Here is a 6,000-nt window from a genome sequence, read left to right as displayed (position 1 = left end):
CTCAATCTAGCAGTAAAGCTGTTTTCTTTTCCCAAAAGCTGATGCCCTAATAATTGGCCTTTTTTAAGGCACATCAGGGGAGAGAACTCCAATTTTGTGTGGTGGTAGCAGCAGCAGCAAATAAAGCTTCCCAAGGAGCACTCCAGCCAGAGTCCACTGAGCAATTTGTCCCCCGCCTCCGCCCTCACTCGGCTCCAGGATTGGGTCGTTTCCGTCTGTCCTCGCTGTGATTGGCCGTCCTGGGCCCGGTTGAGCAGGAGATGGGGCGTGAAGTGTTGCCGCTGCCCAGGCCTCATCTCCGGTACGCCGCTCACGCAGTGAACCTTCCTGTCTAGAGAGGCGGATGAACTCCAGTTTCGAAGACCACCTTTTAGGGGCGGAGAAAAAAAGAGCCGAGCAAAGAAGTCGAGTCTCTTCCGCTGAGAGGAGGGCTCTGCCGCCGCGCCGCGCCGCGCCGCCGTGACGACATCCTTCCGCTCCTGAAGCCGAGCGTCCTCAGCGGCGGGTGGCGGGCGCCTGCGCAGTGGCTCCGAGTGGGCGGTTGCTGGTTGGTGGTTGTAGTAACGGGGGAAGCAGCCGTCGGTGGCGGCCGTGAGCCCGCCTGGGGAAGGAGGACGGAGGTAAGGGAAGAGCGCGGTCCCCGCCTGCCCGCCCGAGCCATGGGAAGATGAGACGGGTAAGCGCCTGCGTCCGCGCGCCCTCCTGCCGAGCGCGGTGCGCTCCCGGGTCTGGGCGGCCCCGGCGGCTGCGCTTCCCTCTGAGTCCGGGAGCAGCTGGTGGCTTCCGGGCGCGCCGGGCTGAGTCGCGGCGGCGGAGTCGCCCGGTCCTTCCCCTGGGGAGCATCTGCGACCTGCCTGGGGTTGGGGTGAGCCGAGGTCGGGCTGAGGGGCTGATCCCGTGAGGGCGAGGACGCTCCTGGGGCGAGTGTCCTTAATCTTCTTCCGATCGTCCTGTCTGTCCCCGCTCTGCCGGCGGCCTGGGACGGGTCGGCACCCCTTCCTCGCTTGCAGATTTTGTTTTGCTTCAGCTTAAAGGACATCCCAGCATTTTGGGAGAGATCGAGAAATCCCGTTGGGAATCCTCGGAAGAACGCCTTTGAGGTGGTTAGATCTTCAGCCCATTCCGCTGAAGATCTGTAGGGATCGTTATCGGGATCGGCGTTTTTTTGTCCTGTTAACAATCTAATCTTATCGCATATGTGAATGGATAGAAAAGGTTTGGAAAGATTGACATCAGGTGGTTATCTCTGAGCAATGGGATTACGGTTATTTAAATATTTTCATTTTCTTTATCAGTCATTTCTATTCCTTCCTGTCACACACATAACGAATATGTACTTTTCTCCAATGGAAAATATATTTTAAGTTAGAAATGGGAATATTCTAATTTTAATGACTGAGATTCAGATGATAGTTTGTGATTTTTAGTAAGGGAGAAAAATTTTTGAGAGTGTTTGGAAGGACAGTTTATTCCCCAGCTATTTATTACCTTGATTCAGTAGAATATATTAATCTTTTGGTTCAGTGGTTGGATTTGTTTTAGTGGAAACATGAGGGCGTTTTACTTGTGTGCTTGTCATAGAGTCGAAAGTATTTTCAAGGATCTTAAATCTTGAGTTTTTATTTTTAACCCAGGTCCAGTTTTTCTAGCAAGGAATCTGTTTTAGGCAGTCATCCACTTACCTCAGGCTTCTCTGAAAGTTAAGTAAATCTATCCTTTTGGTGCGTGTTAGATATAGTATATAAAAGAAAAATGAGAAACTCAAACTTAATAACAGCTCTTCAAATACATAGAGGACAGACAGTACGTTTGGGAAAAAAATCTTGATTTTTCTGGCGTATGTGAGGGACTGTGATAGAAAGTAAGCTTCTAGAGGCTGGGCACCATTTAGGTAAATATTCATTTTTATTACTTGAAGATTATCAGCAATAATCAACAAATAGACAACTGTATTATGTTTCAGATCATTTGGCTTTCTTACAGGAATCAGTGCCACCCAAATTGATTGACCCAGTGAATCTGCAAGGAAAGGTCTCTGAGGCCCCCGTCTGCTGACTGTATGACAACCCCTAAAGGAAATGCCAGTCGTGATGGCCCGGGACCTGGAGGAAACAGCATCATCCTCAGAGGATGAGGAGGTGGTAAGCCAAGAGTAAGTAATAGCAAGCCTGCTTTTGACCCTTTGCCTCTAGGATGGAAAATAGTTCTCTTTTACTCATATACTCTTTTACCGAATATCCTTCCTTTACTATTGTCTGCCTCTGGTTTTAGCTTCTATCCATGATCTAATTCAAGATCTTATTCTGTCTCCATCAGCTATCTGAAATGACATAAGGCTCTGGGCTCATAAGTGAACTCGGGCTCATGAATGAACATCGGTTCTAGACGTTGCAGGTAGTAGCTCTTAGTAAAAACTCTTAATCAGAGCTCCTACCATAGAAGATTTTGAAATTTTTAGATATTGAAGAAAAATAGATCTCCAAACTCTTGTGACATTGGTTATGTTCATAAGCCTTTACAGTGATGGAATGATGATAATATAGAGGTTAGGTGACTTCCCAGAGTAACTGTGGGGCAGGACATTAGAATTCTGTAGCCTGTGCTGTGTCTATTGGACCACATTGCTTTCCTGAGTTCTTTTAGGTAAGAGTCATGTTTCTTGATTGCTGGATTCTCATAATAAAAATGAATGATAGTGATAAGTGCAGCTGCTATAGATGATGGTAAGGGCTTTAACTACTGTATCTCATTTAATCTGAAGATGTTATTATTCCCACTTTATTAAACTGAGACTCACAAATATCAGAGTACTTCCTAAGGGGCGCATAGAGAGTATGTGAAGGATTGAGATTCAGACCTAATTTTCCTGGATTTTGAAGCACTTTGCAGTTTTGCCTCCCTTAATGTTATTACTTGACACAGAGAACAAAGAGACTGGCTTAAAATTAATATTAGTTTTAAGATTCTCTGTGAGTCCCCTTGGATATGTGTGTGTTGTCTAACCTGAGAAATGGGCATAATATCTCCAGGCTATTTTGTAGGCGTATGGTGAGGATCAAATAGAAGAATGTGTATGAAATTACTTTGTAAATTATAAAGTGCCATACAAATGTAAGGCATGATTCTAACTGGCTTTAATATTGAATTTAAAGTGGAATTCTTATCATAAAGTGGAAGATTCCATTATTTAATATGACTTGAAAAAAATTATTGAAGCATTAATAAAGCTTTAAGGAGAGGCTTCTCATCACTGTTAGGCTGTAGAAAATAATAGAGATTGGACCATATATTTGGATCATTCTCATTCAGGATAATTAAATGGGTAATTCCCTTTGGCCACTTTGCTTTCTTGAGATTTTTGCTTTCTGTGTGCCACTTTACCCATTTTACGAAATTTTTAACTTCTGCTGCAAGCATCCATCTTTCTGATTTCAAGATAATGATTTACTCCATGAATCTCTCTGTTATTAGTGGGCCTAGAGGTTAAGCCTGACAAGTATTAGATTGCACTACATGAAATTGCTATTTTGATAGGTCAAAAACAGTCAAATATTGGGGCTGGCCCGATGGCGTAGCAGTTAAGTTCGCACACTCCACTTCGGTGGCCTGGGATTCTCAGGTTCGGATCCCAGGCGCGGACCAATGCACTGCTTGTCAAGCCATGCTGTGGTGGCGTCCCATATAAAGTAGAGGAAGATGGGCACAGGTGTTAGCCCAGGGCCAATCTTCTTCCTCAGCAAAAAGAGGAGGAGTGGCAATGGATGTTAGCACAGGGCTAATCTTCCTCACAAAAAAAAAAAAATTAAAAATAGAAATACCATACAACTCAGCTATTCCACTACTGGGTATTTATCCAAAGAACATGAAATCAAACATTCAAAGAGACTTACGCACCACTATATTCATTGCAGCATTATTCACAATAGCCAAGGCATGGAAGCAACCCAAGTGCCCATCCACTGATGAATGGATAAAGAAGATGTGGTATATATACACAACGGAATACTACTCAGCCATATAAAAAGACAAAAACGTCCCATTTGCAACAACATGGGTAGACCTTGAGGGTATTATGTTAAGTGAAATGAGCCAGACAGAGAAGGACAAACACCACCTGATTTCACTCATATATGGAACATAAACACATGGACAAAGAGAACAGATTAGTGATTACCAGAGGGGAAGGGGGTTGGCGGGTGTGCATAAGGACTAAAGGGGCAAAATATGTGGTGACTGAGAAATAATAATGTACACCTGAAATTTCACAATGTTATAAACTATCATGACCCCAATAAAATAATAAAAAAAAATCAACAGCAGGACTTTGAAAGGAAGAAGAGCAAAAGGTCCATGAATTTGGATTGGGGGGAGTAGTGGGGATTACACCTTTGTTTTCACTAACTTCTAGAAATTTAGCATTTCTCAATTATAAATATAGGCAACAAAGCACAGCAGTGTTAGCGTTATCTGTGCCATTGGCTCTACCTGAAATTACAGATTTTTTATATCATTTTACAGTTGTTGCCGATATCTCAAAATGTCATTTACATTTATCACTACTTCTGAGTTATGGTAGATATTAAACTTGCCACTAGATCACCTGTGATCACAGTCGTCCTCCTCTGCTGTGATGAGGCTGGACAATAATCTGGCAACTCTGCCTCAAGCCACCAAATGGTGACATCTCACATTGGTGGTCCAGACATCTATGATGCTTCCCAGTATTCCCCACTTATAAGTGTTAATCAAAGACCACCCTAGAGTGCGATGATTTTATGCAAACTAAGCAAAAACAGTCTTCCTGCTACTGTCTTTAGAAAATAAAATTTAACCTTCCACTGTTTTAAATGAATCATCTTGTTATTTAATATAGTAATAAGAAAGCATATATTACTATATCACAAGTTTGTTTTTCTAATTTTGATAACTGCGCTTCAATGTAATTGGTATTCTTTGTAATATGTATTTTATTTTAAGCCCTTAGAAATGTTATTCTGATAGGGATTCATGGCACTAAAAAGGCTAAGAACCCATGGATCTAAGGTAATCTAAAGCATAAAGTCTCCATCCATTCATTCATTCAGTCATTCATTCAGTCAGCAAGTATTTATTGAGAACCTACCATAATACTAGGTTGAACCATCTGAAATTGTCAATATTTGACTTTTTTCTTTTGTTTCCTTTGTCCAAGTAGACATGGTATTCAAAAAGATCCTTCTAAGACCGATGTCAAAGAGTGTACTGTCTATATTTTCTTCTAGGAGTTTTATGGTTTCAGGTCTTACATTCAAGTCTTTAAACCATTTTGAGTTAATTTTTGTGTATGGTGAAAGATAATGGTCTACTTTTAACCTTTTGCATGTGGCTGTCCAGTTTTCCCAACACCATTTATTGAAGAGACTTTCCTTTCTCCTATGTATGATCTTGGCTCCTTTGTCAAAGATCTGCTGTCTGTAGAGGTGTGGTTTTATTGCTGGTCTTTCAATTCTGTTCTATTGATCTGTGTGTCTGTTCTTGTACCAGTACCATGCTGTTTTGATTACTCTAGCTTTGTAATACATTTTGAAATTTGGGATTGTGATGCTTTCAGCTTTGTTCCTTTTTCTCAGGATTGCTTTAGCTACTTGGGGTCTTTTGTTGCCCCATATGAATTTTAGGATTCTTTGTTCTATTTCTGTGAAGAATGTCATTGGGATTCTGATTGGGATTGCATTGAATCTGTAGATTGCTTTAGGTAGTATGAACATTTTAACTATATTTATTCTTCCAATCCATGAGCATGGAATATCTTTCCATTTCTTTATGTCCTCATCAATTTCTTTCAATAGTGTCTTTTTTTTTTTTAATATTTTATTTATTTATTTATTTTTCCCCCCAAAGCCCCAGGAGATAGTTGTATGTCATAGCTGCACATCCTTCTAGTTGCTGTATGTGGGACGCAGCCTCAGCATGGCCAGAGAAGCAGTGCATCGGTGCGCGCCCGGGATCCAAACCCGGGCC

General features: G+C 42.0%; 1 long non-coding RNA gene across 13 annotated transcripts in view; it reads left to right on the top strand.

Annotated features, from left to right (window-relative positions):
- Positions 1 to 288: 288 nt before the first annotated feature.
- Positions 289 to 6,000, top strand: part of LOC106801216 (uncharacterized) — a 79,106-nt gene continuing 73,394 nt past the window's right edge. For 6 of the 13 annotated variants that reach the window (XR_015556143.1, XR_015556144.1, XR_015556146.1 and 3 more), the window contains exons 1-2: positions 309 to 676; positions 1,984 to 2,152. This is a non-coding gene — a long non-coding RNA (uncharacterized LOC106801216). Of the gene's footprint in view, positions 677 to 1,983; positions 2,153 to 6,000 lie in introns of all 13 variants that reach the window. The other 7 variants (XR_015556139.1, XR_015556140.1, XR_015556141.1 and 4 more) reach the window with 4 other exon arrangements.

The sequence above is a fragment of the Ceratotherium simum genome, chromosome 24, assembly GCF_057802395.1.
Source record: "Ceratotherium simum simum isolate JZ-2026a chromosome 24, ASM5780239v1, whole genome shotgun sequence".
NCBI lineage: Eukaryota > Metazoa > Chordata > Mammalia > Perissodactyla > Rhinocerotidae > Ceratotherium > Ceratotherium simum.
Note: the sequence above shows the minus strand (reverse complement) of the source record. Positions and strands in the feature narration are given on the sequence as shown.